This window comes from Elgaria multicarinata, chromosome 2 (genome assembly GCF_023053635.1).
Source record: "Elgaria multicarinata webbii isolate HBS135686 ecotype San Diego chromosome 2, rElgMul1.1.pri, whole genome shotgun sequence".
In the NCBI taxonomy this organism is placed as follows: domain Eukaryota; kingdom Metazoa; phylum Chordata; class Lepidosauria; order Squamata; family Anguidae; genus Elgaria; species Elgaria multicarinata.
This window is the reverse complement of record NC_086172.1, coordinates 157,389,123-157,407,855: the sequence shown is the minus strand read 5'-3', so window position 1 is coordinate 157,407,855 and position 18,733 is coordinate 157,389,123. Positions and strand designations below refer to the sequence as shown.

Here is an 18,733-nt window from a genome sequence, read left to right as displayed (position 1 = left end):
CTTATGACACTTGGGGCGTTACTAGACGAGGCTCTAGCGCGCGTTACCTTCCGCAGTCACGTCGAGGCTTCCAGATGACGTTCACGAGGATCCGCCGTTATCCCGCGGTGAAGCCTCTTTCTCCCGACTTTAAAAAAGTGAGTTTTAGGGCGCCTTTTCCTGCTGTCCCGCGGTAATTCGGAGTACGTGTGGGAGGATGTGAGGTCACTGCGGTCCGCACTGGGCAGGAAAAGGCGTGCTAAGGGGGAGTGGTCAGCGGCTTCGGTCAAGCCGCCTCCGCCATTTGCGCGCAGTCCGCCAGCTGGGGCAGCACGGCGGAGCGGCTTTTTTTTTTTATTCCCCCAGTGACAGTTTGCGCAGAAACGGAGGAACGGAAAAGTGGCTAGTGTGCTGCTGGGGTGTGTGGGGGATGGGTGGGGGATGTGCGCCTGTTCTAGTGGTTTTTTTTTTATTTCCCCAGTGACAGTTTGCGCAGGACCGGAGGACCGGAAAAGTGGCTGGTGACTCCTTGCGGTGGGCAGCTACCGTGGCCGCATAATGGCGGTGCTGTACGCTGCCTGTTAGTGTGGGTACCAGGCTGGCAGAGGGCAGAGCTGTTTGTGGGCTGCTGCCATGGCTACGGCCAGATGTGGGTTGGCTCCTTGGGATGGGGCACAGGGCACAGAGGCGGTCATCGCCGCCGACACCTCAGAGGCATGATGGGAGATGTAGGCACAGAGTGGCCATGCAGACGATTGACCTCGGGTCATATGACAGCCGCCACGACCCCCATCAGGAAGTGAGCGCATCAATGTTGACCCTCAACAGCACCAGCAGCACTTCAGCTGGCACTGGCACTGCCGCCGCTGCCGCCGCCAGGGCCGGCGGCGGCATCGCTGACGGCTGCGCAAGTTTGCGGTCTTTCGGACGTGCGCAAACCGTGCAGCGAGCGAAAAAAAAAGCCGCGGCAATCAGGCCGGTGTGGCTGCGCAACCGTTCTCGCGGCAGCAGCAGCACAACCGGCGCAAACTTCCGCCACAAATCGAAGGCAGGTGTGGAGCATGAGGCGTCACGGCTGAACGGGAAAAGCCGCTTTCACCGCTCCTCAACGACGGAACACCCGGTAGGTCTAGCAACGCCCTTGGTTTCACTGCATACATTACATTCTACATAGTTAGAACATGGTTTGATTTTCACCCCTTCACACAATTCTGGAATCTTAGAAATTGTTTTATAGTTAGCATGACCAAACCTTTTATGAGTTAAATGGATGCACTCTTGGTGTGGTTTGCAATTGGCTATTGTTTTTGTTGTGACTTTGCTGGCTACAACTTCATTTTCTGTACAAGTATTAATCACATACAAAGATTCTTTCATTATTCCCTGCACACACACCTTGTTTCCCTGTTTTATAGTACAATTTTCTTCAGTAAAACAAACCTCATACCCCATTTCTGTTAACTGAAACACACTTAGAAGGTTTGTTTCTAATTCTGGTACATATAAAACACTTTGTAGTTCAACTCCCAGACAATCAAAATATACATTACCCACACCACAAATCTGGATTTTTGTTCCATTTGCAAGGGTAACACACTTTTGCTTTGAAGTAGAAGTTTCCAAGGTTACAAATGAAAGTTTGTCTTTTGCCATACTTATTGAAGCCCCAGAGTCCAAAAACCAAGGATTCATTGTCTCTTTGATTCTTGCTAGAAGACACTTCTTTGTTGATTCAGCTTCATTCATGTTGTTTTCTTCTCTCCACTTTGCTGTCAACAGCTTTTTCTTCTTGTTGTTGCAATCCCGCCTTAAGTGTCCTGTGGAACCACAGTTAAAGCATTTCCTTGCCTTTAATGCAGCCACCACGTCAGAAGATTTATGGCTTTGTTGAAATTCAGCCACAGGATGTTTAAGGCTCTGTTGTTTTGAAGCTTGTCTTCTTTCATAGGTTTCCAGTAGTTTTCCAGCTACATACTCGAGGGTTAAATTTTTCTCCTCTTGACTTTCCATCATGGTGACAACCGCGTCGTACGATGAATCAAGACTTGACAAAATCACATAGACTTGGTGTATAGTTGTAAACTCCATCCCTCGTGCCCTGAGTTGATTGAAGAGTTCTCTCATGCTTTTCAAATGGTTTGACATAGACTCCCCTAGTTTCAGCTTCATTCCATACAGTTTCCGGGTTAGAATTACTTTACTGCCCGCTGTTTCTCTTTGATATACAGCTTGTAGTGCATTCCAGCACTCTTTTGATGTATTCAAAACCTGAATGAAGGAAATTTGAGAGTCTTCCACAGCTAATGCAATAACTGCCATTGCTTTTGCATCGTCCTTAAACCATTTAGCATTCTGTGGATCTGCTCTATCTGGTGGATCCTCTGTGACTACATACCACAGTTCAGCCTGAATCAGATACATTTGCATTTTGTAAGACCATAATGCATAGTTAGAGTCATTCAGCTTTTCTAACAATTGATGCAAACCAGACATATTAGCTCCTGCCATTTCCTCTGCTTTAGGAATTTGTATCTCACCGTCCTCCTGCTCAGAGTCCTCCTCAGAGTCAGCCGACTGAGATTCTTCCTCACTTTGCAGCACTGGCTTTAGCTTGATGTCTTCCTTCATCAACAGTTTTCTGTTTTAGCAGACTCCTGGTTCGGGTTCTGATACTGCACCATTCCCATCAAGTTCTGGTTCTTCTGCCTGGGTTAAGCTGGCGTAGGCTTCCTGGACTGGACTGGGCCCATAACCTTTGTTGGGTTATTGCCAGAACTTTTCTCCCTCTGGAACTCTGTTTGTGCTCAGAAAACAAACACACATCACGCAGGTCTTACACAGCAGAGCTGGTTTATTTCCTTCAGGCTTCTGTGCAGTCCAATTCAGATCAGTTCAGATCAGCACACTGAGGCATACACAGAGAGCAGTGATCATAGAGCAGTGATCAGTAAGCAGTGATCAGAGAGCAGTGATCAGTTCCATTTTACACAAGTGAGAAACTATATACAGATCTACACAATTCTTATCTACATTACATACAGCTGTGATGAGGCTAACTTAGAATCTTGGCAAGGTTCCCAGAACAGCCTCTATCTCAAGGTAATTGCCCACAGATATACTTTCTCTGTTTAACCCTGAGATAGCCATACACACACAATTTTAATGACTAAGCAAGTATTTCTTTTCATATACTTAACACTATGTACCTAATGGTACAATTGCATCTTTCTGCTTCTCTCTTTTTGACATCTTCCAGATGTGTATTGCCTGCCCTATTTGAACACATTCAGCCAACATTTTCCTCGGCAGATCTCGTGTGCAGTTAGCCCCCTGCACAACAGGCAACATTACTTCTCTATCATTGCACTTTCATGCTGCAATGACTAAAGGCTCTTTTTATTTTACTTCTTTCTTCTTGTTCTTTCGCCAAAGCTGTTAACGTCACAGGAGCCCTGCCACATAAATAGCTGACAACACTAGTTGAACTATTCACAGGTGTCCCATTCAGACAACAGGGCTCATCCTGAACACACACATGGCAGGAGGCAGCACACATCTGCAAAGTGCTTATGCACATACAAGCCTATATGCACATAGACACATTCAGTGTCTTAGAACTAGTGATGCCACCGAAGTTTATAATTAATCAGCTTGTTGGCTGAAACGTGACCATTTGTAATTCTTGCCTTTGTAGCGAGCCTGGATTGATGTATTACAAATTCGCTATTAAGTCTGGAATTGATTGTGAGCTTCTGAGCATGCGCAGTCTGCATCTAAATAATGCCATTTCTGTCTGGGTACTAAATTGGCCAATTTAACCCTTGAATGATCTGGCTGCCCCCATTTTTGTCACCACCACACCTCTGCAAGGAGGGGGACTCTCAAGTTCATCTTCTTCTCTCCTTCATATACTGGCGATCAGAGTAAACACCATGTGAAAACAAGCAACCAGCAAAGGGGGTATGTAACATGGCGACACATGATATCATGTCGCACCTTTGCGATTCAAAACGACAGCTTCCAAGATCCACTTTGATACCACACATGTGCAAAACTGGTATCCACGAAATGAGATCTGGTATTAAAGGAGAACTCTTGGCCATGGTCATGTGAACAAACTGGTTCCTTTACAAGAAAATAACAAATTCACTTTGGGTCATTTTGCCCATCACTAACTAGAATGCATGTATGGAGGGGAGAGGAACCTGCCAAACCCACCACCGCCACCATCATTGTGTGGAGGATGAGCCTTGTTGTCCAAACAGGGCTAATAGTAAAAGAATATATGCAGGCTGAGTGGAGTAAACAAGCCTACTGGAACTGGGAAATAATTTACGCATCCTCCCTCATCCATATGCCATGCTCAAGATTTACAGCTGCTGTCTTATCTTTAGGAAGAAAAAAACAGTGCCTGTTAACAAAGAAGCTTCATGAAACTTTCAATCTGGTCAGAGAGTTCCCCCTGAGAACATATGTGAAATCAGATCATTTTATGAGAATATAAATGTCACTCAAACAAAAACTCAGTCTTGGGTGAGTGGGTGGAACCAGTCTAATAGCCAAGGTTTAGGGCTTCGTTAGATTAAGAGGAAATTGTATTGCCTCACAGGGGTTTTGCTTCCTGCTTTTCTTGCACAATTGTAATGGGTTGCATTACACGGGCAGAGAGGGACAATCACATGGTTTATAATTGGAAATTTCTCCTCCCCATAGCCTTGCATGGAACAGTGCCCTCTAGTGGGTGCTTTGTAGTGCAACTTCAGTTGAACATGGTAGGAAATCCCACGATATTTCGGAAGAATTGGGATATACAGGCATGGGGTTTAGAACAGGATTACTAGGTGAAGGCATAGGAGAAGTGCAGGAGGTTGACAGCGTTGTCAAAAGGACCCACAAACTTCCATGAGTGGCCAGTCATGAGCATGCCTTATTTCTCTTGTGTTAATTACCCCTTAATCAATAATACAACCAGTTGAGGCTGGTGGCTCCAAAGTCAGTGGAGCGGTGAATCCCCTCCAGGTTTCATTCAGAAACAGTCAAAAGTCACAAAGAGCTAGAAGCACTTTGCATAGCTCCTTTAGACTTCTGACTAGTTCTGGCTGAAACCCAGAGAGGATTCACCACCCCACTGACATCGGAATCGCCAGCCGGCACCAAATACACCTGCTTTCACTGCTGAGGCTTCGTATAGCTGCTTGTGCATAGGTGGAGTGCCATCTGGTCACCGATAAGTAACCTTAACCAGCTCTTATGAAGAATAAGCAATAAAGTGAAGAGCCAATAATGCCTTGAGGTCAGAGGATGCTCGTGTTTTAATGCTGGACCTGCAACTCTGTTTAAAAATAAATAAATCATCCCTGTCTAAAGTTAGAGAAGGGAATAAAAATTATGACAATCATTTTCAGTCAACAGGACTCACAGTTAGAGACTGAAGAGTATCCAGAGCCTCAAGGAGGAAGACTCCTGCAACAGACGCATTTTTAGCAGCAGCAGCTTTGGCCTGTGTATCTTTCACAAGTGTGCCAAATGTATTCGAAGGCCTGCTTGCATCATGCCGGCATCTATATTGCTTCATGCAAAGTACCGGTCGTAAGCTGCCTTCCAGCACCCAAGCAAGGCCACGTTCAAATTGGTCGATCGAAGTCCATTATTCCCAGCATTGGCACGTAGGGATATAGGGGTTTTGTTAAAAGTGTTCCATCTGTGTTTCACACATAGTCAGGCGTCTTTCGTTACGTCGTCTGCTCATTGACGGATTTTTTTTTATTTAACGGAATTCCATTCTACTTGCACTAATTCACATTAGCACAATTCCCTTACAAAAGTTAGAAGGGGGAAAAATCTGCATGTGTGCAGAATATGTGTGACTCGGAAAAAGCCAGTCCACTGGAGAAGACGTGGCTCAGTGGTAGAGCACCTGCCTTTCAGGCAGAAGGTCCCAAGTTCAATCCCCGGCTCCTCCAGGTAGTGCTGACAGGACGGGGGGGGGGGGGGAATCCTGCTGAAACCCTGGAGAATCATTGCTGCCAGTCAGAGTCGACAATACTGGGCTAGATGGGCCAAGGGTCTGAATCAGTCTGAGGCAGCCTCCTACGTCCCTATCTTCCACTGAGGAATCTGCAGGTCAGATTCATAGAAATCCAAATTCATTGCACTCCATTGCAGTTGTTTTCACCATCCCTACTAGAGGACCAAGGCACTTCTGTGCAGCCTTTTATAGAAGCAGCAGACAGTAAGGCTCCGGGGAGGGGAGGGGTCAGTTCTCTGCCCTTCTTCCAACTTGGCTCTCTTGTTCTTTTTACTTGTTTCATTTCAATATTGAAATACCTAAATATTGAGCCACAGATGGCTTAGATTTCACCTTTCTCCGAATGAAGTGATGTTTCAGCCATGTCGCCATGGAAACCAGGATGAGGTGGCAGGGTGTGAAAGCTGGCTACCTGGTATTAAAATATCCAGAGCTTCTCCAGACTAATTCTACATGGAAAATAAGTTATTCTTTCATCATGTGGTTAACTGGGCATGTGTTTGGTGCCGGTTTTCTTTTTATCCTGTCAAATTTCACTTCTCCTCTCCTCTCCACTCTGAATTCGTAGTTTTCCTATGGTTGGGAATCCTCAGTAGGTAAGCCAAGAGTGGGGAATGTCTTTCAGCCTCAGGAGAAATATTGGGGGGGGGGGGCACATTCCAGTAGTGGGAGGAGCATAAGGTAAAGGGGAGGTACAAAGACAAAAGGAGAGGGGCGAAATATTTTTTTAAAAAAATACCAGCATGCCATTTTGGAAGACACTGATCACATCTCAAAGGGACATGCCCATGCTTGCCTCTGCTAATCCTGCAGAAGTTAAAGCTGCAGGAGCCCTGCCTAGCGTGACCAGATACAAAAGAGGGCAGGGCTCCTGCAGCTTTAACTGTTGGGATGAAGAGAGAATTTCACCAGGTGCTGCATGCATACAAATGACACCTGCTGAACAGGGGCATACACTTCTCAATTTCTATGGGGTGCGGAGTGGGGATAAATCTGGGAAAGGAGGCTAGGCTTATTTGTTAACATTTATGCATATATTTATATTTCTAGAAACCATCCTTCATCAATGCATCCTAGTGTGTTTAAAGCCACATTAAAATAACCAGCACTCAACAAAAATAATTACATTTTAATTATAATATTGTGATAGTTTACATACTACCCCACCATCCATAGCCCTCTACTAATACACCATCCAGGTTGAAGCCCAAGATAAAAATCAACAAACTCTTTTTTAGAATTAAAAGAAACATATTCTAGCTAAGCAGAGGGTGCATTGATGGGTAAATAACTAAACAAAGCACCAAGGAGAAAAAATACATTCAGGATATATCACTGCTGACAGCCATGCTGTGAGCTTACTGATGTTACCTGGTTGGGCATTGCCCCCTCCCCCAGGAAATCCCAGAAGGGGCTTGACCTCCCCCCCCCCCCGAAGATTATGCCCCTGCTGCTGAAATTCCAATTCTCTACAACTGTTATAGTTACAGGAACCGGGTCTTTTTCATATGGCCATCCTAGTATTTAGCTCACAGCAAGTAGATCTTCTGACTGCCACAAATAGATGCTATGTTAGGGTGACCATATGAAAAGGAGGACAGGGCTCCTGTATCTTTAACAGTTGCATAGAAAAGAGAATTTCAGCAGGTGTCATCTGTATATATGGAGAACCTGGTGAAATTCCCTCTTCATCACCACAGTTAAAGGTGCAGGAGCTATACTAGAGTGACCAGATTTAAAAGAGGGCAGGGCACCTGCAGCTTTAACTGTTGTGATGAAGAGGAAATTTCATCAGGTTTCCCCATATAGACAAATGACACCTGCTGAAATTCCCTTTTCAATACAACTGTTAAAGATACAGGAGCCCTGTCCTCCTTTCCATATGGTCACCCTATGCTATCTGCCCCATACATGAGCAACAATTGCACTCTGAGGTAGTCCGCAGAAGCAAGCAAAACTCACAGCTTCTACTTGTAGAAAACTAGCAGGTGCTTTTATCCTGCAATCACCCTACCTCAGGCACAGAACTTTACCCGGGGTGGGGTGGGGGGAGGCGTTGAGAGGGTGATGTCTTCCATTTGTAACCCTCCTTTTGTGTTACCACCACTTCTTCCATCTTTTTTTTTTTTCTTACCACAAGGAAAGGCAGAAGAGCTGCACAATGTGTTTTGCTTGGTAGGGCTACACCAGTTGCTGGGGAACATGGGTGGGAGGGGTTCCTGGTCCACAGCTGCTTGGCCACTGTGTGAACAGAATGCTGGTCTAGTCGGACCCTTGGTCTGGTCCAGCAGGGCTCTTTTCTTATGCCAGGCGCCCCCTAGCTGAAAGCACCCTAAGAGGGAGCATTCTTGTTTATGGAAGGAACCCTGATGCCCTTGGCAAACCTTCTACAGCATGAACCAAACTTAATTTTATTGCTCTGGGTTTGGCCTGTTGCCACTGCTTTAAAGACGGAGACAGTCTCCAGGCAGCAATGTTAGAGCCTGCATCCCTATCAGTTGTTCTGCTGCTACCTAAGTGGTTTCACAGCAAGATGCCCACTGGGAGCTGAAATTCTTCCCTACAAGGCAGAGTGGGGGCAGGGTGTGTGTACTGTTTTGTTCTCACTCTCGCTCCCCCTCCCTCCCTTCCTCCTAGCTGCAGGTCGAATGTGATTCACAAAGATGGCAGACATTTTCCTCTGGTCTCTTTCTCTCACAACTGCACTTAAACTCACTTCAATCTTGTACAATCTCCGCTCGCATTATCCACAGTTCACCTGTCTGTGAGCCATTGCTCTTTCTAGTCAAAGTTCATCCTGTATTCTGAATTCTTTTGAGTCAACTGGGCTGCCCCTATGCGTGATTTATTTGTTGCTTTATTGTTTAAACCTGTATATAAAAACGTTATGTACATATTTTCTCTTTTTATTTGTTGTTTCAACCACCATGGCTATATCAATTTACAAATGCATACACCAAACATACATGAATACAGGTACGCAGACACAAACTCCGTAATACAAAGGATTAAAATAGTAAAAAGATACTAGCAGAACTTTTTATTAGAAGTTACCTGTAAATACATAAAAGTAATCCTTTGTATTAAGATAATAAGAGACACTAACAAAATTTTACATTAACAATGCTCATAGATATAGAAAAGTTAACACTACTGATACATTAAAAACTTAATGTTAAATTATGTATGTATTTCTAAACCTGTACATAAAAAGTTCAACATTATGAATAGAATGCTTCTGAAACAATTAAAAATAATAATTATCAGCCAAACAATCAACCTGAGGAGCATCACGCAATGAAACGAAACCACAAGCAGAAAGGAAGAAACAATTAAAATACCAGGGCAAATTAAAATGTCTTGTCCTGGCACCAAAAGGGTTGTGGGGGGTTCAAGGTTGGGGCACCACCGCCAAGAACTTGCATCCTTGTATATTGTATATACATCTTGTATTTCATCTACAAATGGTAGTCGGAGAAGAGCCTCACCTGATGATCTTAAATTGCAGGCAGGCTATGGACGTTTCTACACCAACCTGAAAATCCGGACTGGTCACGGCTGAGTCCCTGTGCATCCAAATGACGCACAGGGACTCCCAGGGGCAAGCAGGGACGAGCACAGCTTTTCCCAGGGGTAAACAATTCCTGGGAAAACCCAATTCTTCCCATGGTCTCGGGATCGTCCCGAGACCGTGGGAGATGTGTGGGCACCCGTCCCAGTTTAGTCCCGCTTCCCCGTGAATAAACATGAGGAGGCGGGAAACAAGCTCTGGGCATGGAGCTCTTCAGGCACTCTGTGCCCATCAGGGGTGGAGGGGGGAGTGGGAACTGTTTTCTTTTTTATCTTACCTTTAGTTGGAGCACATGTGCGCTCATCTTTTGTTTAAAAAAAATAATGGCAGGCACAACATCCCTCCTTCCTCCTGGGATGTCATGCGCACGTTTGGACTAAGGGGAGGATCTCACGAACAGAATATTGCGAGATCCTCACTGTATGGTGTAGAAAGGGCCTGTTATAGATGAATAGGCATTGCATTATTGATTGATTGATTGATTGATTGATTGATTGCATTTATATCCTACCTTTTTTCCTTCAAGGAACCCAAGATGGCATATGTAATACTCCTCCTCTACATTTATATCCTCACAAAAACAACCCTGTGAGGTAGGTTGGGCTGAGAGTCTGTGACTGGCCCAAAGTCACCCAGTGAGCTTCCATGGCTGAGCGGAGACTAGATCCCAGATCTCTTGACTCCTAGTCCAACACTCTAGCTACTACACCACACTGGCAAAGGAGACAATATTGCCCAGGTTGTGAATATAAGGCCTTGGTCAGCAACTAGATCTATGGCTAACCAATTCTGAGGAGTGAAAAAAAGGTAGAGGGACAGACTTCATGCCCAAGCCATTGGTGTAATGATAAATGTGGATGTGTAGGTGTTCATCATGACAGTCCCCATATAGCCACGCCTCCCAAGGAGATGCTCAAAATGCACGCAGCTGTTTTGATCCATATTGACCAACCAGTTCTAGGAGTTTTCATCTCTCTCAGGAGCAGGCCTTCTGTAAAGTGAATGAGTCTTAATGGATCTTTGGTATGGCTTCAAAACTACCCCCAAAATACTTAGGATTACAACAGGGAACACTATGGGCTTCTCTACATTAAAAAAAAAATCACACTGCCTTACCATGGCTATCTGCATCCGCTTTTTCTCTTGGATGTGAACGGCATTACATGGAGCACTAAATACAATTTGCTAGTGTGGGTATGGGCACGTAGTTGTATTTGAATAAAGCCAGCATTTTTGTTTTGTTTTAACCTAAAATTAAAAACTCAAGGGGTTGTCTATATGCAGGGAAAGCCCTGCGGTGGCTGTGAATCTGTGCTGTGTTGGTTATATGATGCAGCCGCAGACTGGCAGCCACCGTGGGGCTTTCCTGCTAAGCTGTGCATTGAAAAAGTCAGGGACTTCAATAGGAGCAAGGTCAGTATGGCTCTTCCACCACCTGACCTCACTCTGGGGCTGATCCAGGGGGTGGTCCTGGTGACTGGCAATTGGTCACCTTTCGCCAGAAAGAGGGCAGGGGGCTCCAGTACCCCGCTCTCCCTGCTTGGCATCAGGATTACCCAATGCCACCCTCAAAGTTTTTTTTGTGGGGGGAAGGAAGTGCCAACTCAGCACCATGAAGACAGGGCCCAAGAGCATAGTTCTAGGAGGGGCACGTTAGAATAACTTTACACTAGTGCAACTTCATTCAGATTAGCAGTTCCACCTAGCTGGATTTTGCCCCCCTGTACACCTGGAGCTCCTCGGAGGAAAAAAGGAAGGGGGATACAAACACAATAAAGACATAAGTAAAGCATTTAATGTTTCACGCAGAAATTGGTGCTTATAACACTGGCTTTAGCCTAATAGTCTTAACAGCGTCATTTCTCAATTGCATTTGGAATTTTGTTTGTGTTTTTTTAAAAAAAAAAGAGAGAGAGAGAGAAACAAAGACGCAGCTGAGACACTTTACAACGTAAACCCGCAGCCTCAGAGGGAGTTGTGGCGATATCCAGGTAAACTGCTCTCCTTTATATAGTGGGTTGCTAATTAGCACAACGCTTGCAGCTTCACAGAGGGAGCTTTAGGCACATCCATTGAATGTGCAAACACAAACAAGCTCGTAGAGAGAAGAGGAGATGTTTCTTTTTGTGTGTTTTTCAGCTCTGACTAGAGATGTGTATATGTATATGCAAAGGGACAGAGGGAAGGAAGGAGGGAGAATAGGGGAAAGGGCTCAGGACTACAGAGAAATTTGGAGTCCTTAGTATAACAGCAGCATGACAGCAGAAATTCAACCAGTGCTGCTTTCCACATTACAGCCTATCCATACTGCAAAAAATTGTACCTGTTGAATCTTTCTTTCTTTTTACATCCCACCCTTCCTCACAAGAAGCCACAGGAGGTTAACAACTCATACAAATATGATACAATACATGAACATCATTAAAATCATAACTCCCAAATGACAAGTGTATAATAAAATACAATAAAAAGCAATGCTACAACACCAGGAGACAGATATAACTCTTGCCTATACCCCCAAAGTCTGTGCTAATAAATACATCTTTAAGAGGGACCTGAATGGCAACAGTTTGGAGGGGGGGCAGCCAAAAGTCTAAGTGGGAGATCTGCTGTTGGAGTGCCACCACTGAGAAGGCTCTGCCTTGGGTGGTAGTAGACCCACAGGCCAATTCTACAAGGTTGTAGCCCTTGTTGTTCCACTGATAAAGGCATACGGCTCTGTCAGGGGAGGGGGGTAGCAACTTGTTGACACAGTTCCAAGCGGCATTTCCCACATCCACAGCTTCCCAGCCTCAGCATCGCCACTACCATGCAGATGATGGTCACAAAACTCGAGGAATGCCCCTCAACCACATCTGTATTCCTTCATGACCCGTTCATTCCGAAGACTGAGATTAGGCTGATGGATTGTTCCCTGATGGATTGTTCCCTGAATGACAGCAAAACACACACTTTTTGAAATGTTGAAGAAATCTGTCACCATTTCCCCTCCCCCCACACCACAGTAGATCCATTTTTGGTCTCTCTCTCTCTCTCTCACACACACACACACACAAATCAATCATGAGATAGATTTGTTCCTCAGCAATATTTTTCCCCTTTCCCCCACCCCCCCAAAAAATGATGGCAAGAGCACTGCTCAGTCCAGATTGAGAGCTGTCAAGATTTTAAAATAAGCTGGGCAACAGTTTGCCTTTTTGCACATCTACTACGCATCTACTTTGGTAAACAGTATTCAAGAGTGTCCTGAGAGGCATAGTCAAGTGGGAGCAATTGGCCTCCAGGTGGCTTTTGTATTCACAAGCTGATATGGGAGTTATCAGAGTCTCTGGACGGTTTATATCCCAAGAACAATGAATGGGCTCACTCGGCACATAATTTGCTTCGGAAATGTTACTATTATTGCAGCATCTCTTACAGTGCAATCCTATGGATTGCCTGTCAGAAGTAAGCTCCACAAGTAAATGTGCCTAGGATTGCAGAGCTGCGCTACAGGTCTACTCAGAAGCAAGCCCCATTGCGTTTAGCGGGGCTTACTCTCAGACAAGTGGGCATATAGGGCTACAGCCTTTTGACGCAGTCCTACGCCTGCTTACTTGGAAGTAAGGCCCTCTGTTCTCCATGGGACTTGCTCCCAAGGAAGTGTGGGTAGGATTGCAGTTGATCCGTTATTCCAGCATTGCATGCACTGTGGTTTCAAAGTTTGGCAAGGATTCCAAACATACTTTGTTTTGAGGGGATGCTGCAGTTGTTGAAAAATTGCATTTCCCCAGCAGGGCCAGCCAAAGACGTTTTGCTGCCCAATGCAAAACAAACAAATGGCACACTTCCCATGTCATGCACAAAAACCAACTGATAGTAGGATGGCATCTTCCACTACATCTGAAAACAGCAGGGTAACTTAGGGGGTGTAAGGCAGGTTGCATGGTACACACCTCTCTCCTCCAACACCTTGCTGCCGCCTCCCAGCATCTGCTGCTTGAGGCAACTGCTTCACTCTGCTAACGTTAGGGCCATCCCTTTCCCCCAGCATTCAAATTGTAATGCCTTGCCATTAAGGAAATGCAATTCCATCCTTCTTCAACAAATGATTCCATTGTGATGTCACATGTTGAGTGGACCCAGGTACCTAACAGATGACACCAAGGCTTCATACGCACCCAGCCCCAACAATGCCCTTATAAGGAATCCCTACACATCTTGATTCTCTGCTACTAGGTTACTCCCTCTCTCAATCCCACCAGTCATACAGGCTGCTTTTTCGTCCCATACAAGTCTGTTTAGGTTCTCTGTTGTGCTGCCGTGACCATGCCACAAATGCTAAAATGCTAAATGATTAGGATAAGCTCTAATTCAGGCACGTTTCTACAGATGTATGATCTGGCCATGGTGATATATCCCATATGGATTATTGTAACGCGCTCTGCATGGGGCTGCCTTTGAAGAGTGTTTGGAAACTTCAGCTGGTTTAAATCACTGCAGCCAGACTGTTGACTGGGGCTGGTTACAGGGAGCATACAACTCCTCTGTTACAACAGCTCCACTGGCTTCCAGTCTGTTTCCAGGCACAATTCAAAGTGCTGGTTATGACCTATAAAGTTCTATATGGCTCGAGTCCAAGTTAGCTGGAAGACTGTATTCTCCCTTATGAGCCTGCCTAAGATATTCAGGGGTGGCCCTTCTCTCAGTCCCACCACCATCATAGGCAAGCCTGGTGGGAACGCGGGAGAGGGCCTTCTCGGTGGCTGCTCCAAGGCTCTGGAACTCCCTTCCCAAGGAAGCTAGACTGGCTCCCTCCTTGCAATGCTTCCAGAGGCAGGCTTATGCGTTGGGTTTGTTTTTAATCGTTATTTCTATTTAAAATGTTTTAAATAATTTAATATTATAGCAGGTTTAATTATATTTTTAACATTTGTATATTTCTATTTATAAGTTTTAATTGTATATGTTTTAAATTAATTTTGTAAAGCCACCTTGAATCCCAGTATAGGGATACAAAATAATAATAATAATAATAATAATAATAATAATAATAATAATAATAGAAAGAAAGAAAAAGCATAGATCATGGCCGGGGAAACTGTGGTGCTCCAGATGTTGCTGGACACCAATTCCCATCAGTCTTAGCCAACATGGCCAATGGTGAAGGAAGATGGGAGTAGTTCATCAACCTCTGGAGGGCCACAGGTTGCCCAGCCCTGCTGGAGATCACTACAGTCAGGAAACGTTTAGTATGGCCATATATGACCTTGAAGTTCCTCATTCCTCTGGGATATCAGGAATGGCCCCAAGCAAAATCCTGAATGATCAGGTTCATAGCTTGGGAGTGTTGCTACTCCGTCCCTGGATATTCAGGGGGCAGTGGTGGCAAAGAGTATGCCTGTACAATTCCATTTGGTGCATCAGCTGTGGCCCATCTTGTGCCAGTCTGACTTGGCAAGACTTATCCATGCCTTGGTTACATCGTGACTATAGTATTGCAATGCACTCTATGAGGGGCTACCCTTAAAGAGTGTCCAGAAGCTACAATTGGTGCAAAATGTAACAGCCAGGCTGCTAATCAATGCACATTATCAGGAAACATATTACACCATGTTTGATTAGATCAGTGGTTCCCAAAGTGGGCGGTACTGCCCCCTTGGGGGCGGTGGGATTGCATAGGGGGGCGTTAAGAGAAAAGGGGGCGGCAGGGCGGCACTCGAGGTGGTCTTTTCCGTACCAGGAGTTTTGTTACAGAAGGAAATTTCTGATCCTGCACTATGGAGAGTGGTTCAGAAGCTCCTGGTTGCATTTCCAACATCATATTTGGTGAAATGTGGTTTTAGTGTGGTCTGCCTACTTCTCTCCAAGCAAAGAAATTGACTCCAGATTACTAAACTCATGTTAAGTGACTTTAAACCAGACATTGGGAAACTGGTATCACTTCATCAAGCCCATCCATCACATTAAGAATTTACAGAATAGTGAGGTACTCTACCCTAGTTACTAAATGTGATATATAATATTCTTGCTAAAGGACTATCAGACTTTGAAAAGATGATATCACTGGCTCAAGTTCATCAATTATGTTTAATTGAATAAACTAAAAAAATGTAATTGGATTTTGAATAAATATTCAATTAATTGTTACTGTTTTGAATTTTATTGTTATTATCTTCCTTAGTGGGTCGTTGAAAACCGCTATTCTGAATAATGATTTTTATAGGGCAGGGAAGGGGGCACTGGGCACGAGTTTGTGGAACCAAGGGGGCAGTTACCTGAAAAAGTTTGGGAACCACTGGATTAGATAAAGAGCTGTGCTGGATCAGACCAAAGGTCTATTAGTGCAGCGTTCTGTTTGCACAGTGGTCAACCAGATGCTCAAGGGAAGCCCACAGGCAGGGCATGAGTGAAATAGCAGCCTTCTGCTCATGTTCCCCAACAATTGGCATTCAGATGGATACTGCCTCTGCTATTGAAAGTAATATACAGCCATCATGTCTAGAAGACTTAGAGCACTTCCCCCCCCCCTCTTCTGTCCTGCAACACTTCCTCTTTCTTCACACAGGGAAGAAAGAGGAAGTAAACAATGACCACATGGCACATTCAGTGGGCGTTTTTATCATGCTGTTTTCCTTGCACACAGCAGGAAATGGCAGCACGTTTCGCTTCAACCCCCAAAAGTCAGATTTTCTGGGTCTTATTTTGTCACAGAAAAAAAGACCAGAAGGACCGAGGGATGCATGGAAGGCGGATGGCGTCATTGAAAGGACCCACGAACATCCGTAAGTTGCCAGTAATAGGGTGACCATATTTTGGAAAACGAAAAGGAGGACAACATGGTCGCCCCCAAGGGGGCGTGTCCAGCACCAAGGGGGCATGCCCACCCGAACATAGCCTTGGTCACATGTCTGATTTTACAGCACACATTTAAGACAAATCTCTTCTTCATAACATCTTAATGTTAAAATCACTGAAATAAAGAACAAGTGAGAGATTCAATGTATCTGAAATTAACTCCACTCACTCCTACTTTTGTAGGTTTTGCTGTACTTTGAAGCTTTTGCTATACTATTTGTGTTATTTTATTTATTTATTTATTTATTTTATTACATTTATATACCGCCCCACAGCCGAAGCTCTCTGGGCGGTTTACAACAATTAAAAACAGTAAACATTAAAAGTATACAAAAATTTAAAAAACATAAAAACAGTATAAAAACAACAGTATAAAAAGTGTTACATTCTCCCCTTCCCTCAAATATTTTTTCTGACTGTATCTTCACTCATTGCAAGCTGCTGTTGTTGTTAACAGGGTTTGCTACTGGCCCCAGATCTGTTTCAAATTTGGTGTGGCTAAAGCTCTACCTAAATCCTATCATGGTACAAAGTTTCATTGCCTTATCTTTAAAAATGACGATTTTAAAAATAATAATTTTAAAACCTCAATTTTAAAAAAAATTCCTAAAAAATCAATGGATGAACGGATCTCTTTCAAATTTGGTGTGGCTAAAGCTCTACCTAAATCCTATCATGGTACAAAGTTTCATTGCTTTATCTTTAAAAATGACGATTTTAAAAATAATAATTTTAAAACCTCAATTTTAAAAAAATTCCTAAAAAATCAATGGATGAACGGATATGTTTCAAATTTGGTGTGGCTAAAGCTCTACCTAAATCCTATCATGGTACAAAGTTTCATCACTTTATCTTTAAAAATGACGATTTTAAAAATAATAATTTTAAAACCTCAATTTTTAAAAAATTCCTAAAAAATCAATGGATGAACGGATCTGTTTCAAATTTGGTGTGGCTAAAGCTCTACCTAAGTCCTTTCATGGTGCAAAGTTTCATCTGTTTATCTTTAAAAATGACGATTTAAAAAATAATAATTTTAAAACCTTAATTTTTAAAAAATTCCTAAAAAATCAGTGGATGAACAGATCTGTTTCAAATTTGGTATGACTAAAGCCCTTCCTAAGAGCTACCATTGTGCCAAGTTTCATGCCTTTATCTTAAAAAATGACGGAGTTATAAGCATTTTTGTTAATTCCCATTAGAGCTGCTCTTTGTAAAAAATCCGGATTTCCCCTCCCCCGCCCAGATTTGCCGGTTTGCATCGTTAATCCGGACAGATCCGGGCAAATCCGGGTCATATGGTCACCCTACCAGTAACGTGCGTGCTATAAAGTACTCGTCGGATGACACTCTATCCTCCAGTAATTTGTCTAATCTTCTTTTAAAGCCATCCAAATTGGATCTCTACCCTTTAGGCCCCTTCACCACAAAATGTCTGGCTACAGAGCTGCTCTTTCATGGACCACCGAATGGGATGTCATGGGATGATTTTGCAGGCTAGATTTTATATGAGAATATTGTGAAGTTGTCACTCAGTTCTTTGAGAAAGAATGTTAATCATGACAGAAGGCACATTTATATACCATAGCCTTGGCTTCTTAGGATAATCATCACCACCGTAGTCCTAATGGGTGCTGCTGTACCAATAATGTGTCTGGGAATGGCTTCAACAGTAGTATGACGGAACCAGCTGTGTCCCCCGCTGTGCGCATCGAAACCTGGTTTTTATGATCTGCCATGCCTGAGCTATGGATGCACAAGATCAGGAAATTAAAGCTTCAGTCCCCCATGCCCCACACATCCTAGACACACAAAGAAATTACTTTAATTCACCTCATTTGCTATAACTGGGTGATTTTCTAGTGACAATGACTTCTCCATAAGCTTTAAGCACTGGTTTCATGGATATAGTAAAAAAATATATTTGTAGCTTATTATAACTTCTTTCATCAACTAATTTGTCCATTCATTAGCAAGTCTAGAGAACTAAGAGAAGGTGCTAGCAAGCAAAGTGTTGATCCATCAATATACCAAAGAATAGAGCTGTGCGCAAAGGGCTTCTTGAAATTCTCCACCCAATTGGTGGGCAGAGAAATTGGGGGGGGGGGGATTTTACTGAATTTCACCAGGGGAGAAGAGAAATTCTCAACAGTTTCTCATAGGTAAGAAATTCCCAAGGCCTGTTTTATGTATTTTATATTTACTGTTGTTCCCCGCCTCGATCAAAATGGAGAGGCAGGTAAGAAATTGTAGTAGTAGTAGTAGTAGTAGTAGTAAACAAGAAGGAAATGGCTGCTTTAAACTACAGCTTTCTATCC

General features: G+C 43.8%; 1 protein-coding gene across 1 annotated transcript in view; it reads left to right on the top strand.

The window, feature by feature from the left end:
• The first annotated feature begins 14,464 nt into the window (after nt 1-14,464).
• The window catches only part of NDUFB1 (NADH:ubiquinone oxidoreductase subunit B1), an 84,754-nt gene continuing 80,485 nt past the window's right edge, over nt 14,465-18,733 (top strand). The window contains exon 1 of the mRNA XM_063117977.1: nt 14,465-14,474. The gene's annotated coding sequence lies outside the window, so the exon portion shown is untranslated. The remainder of the gene's footprint in view (nt 14,475-18,733) is intronic.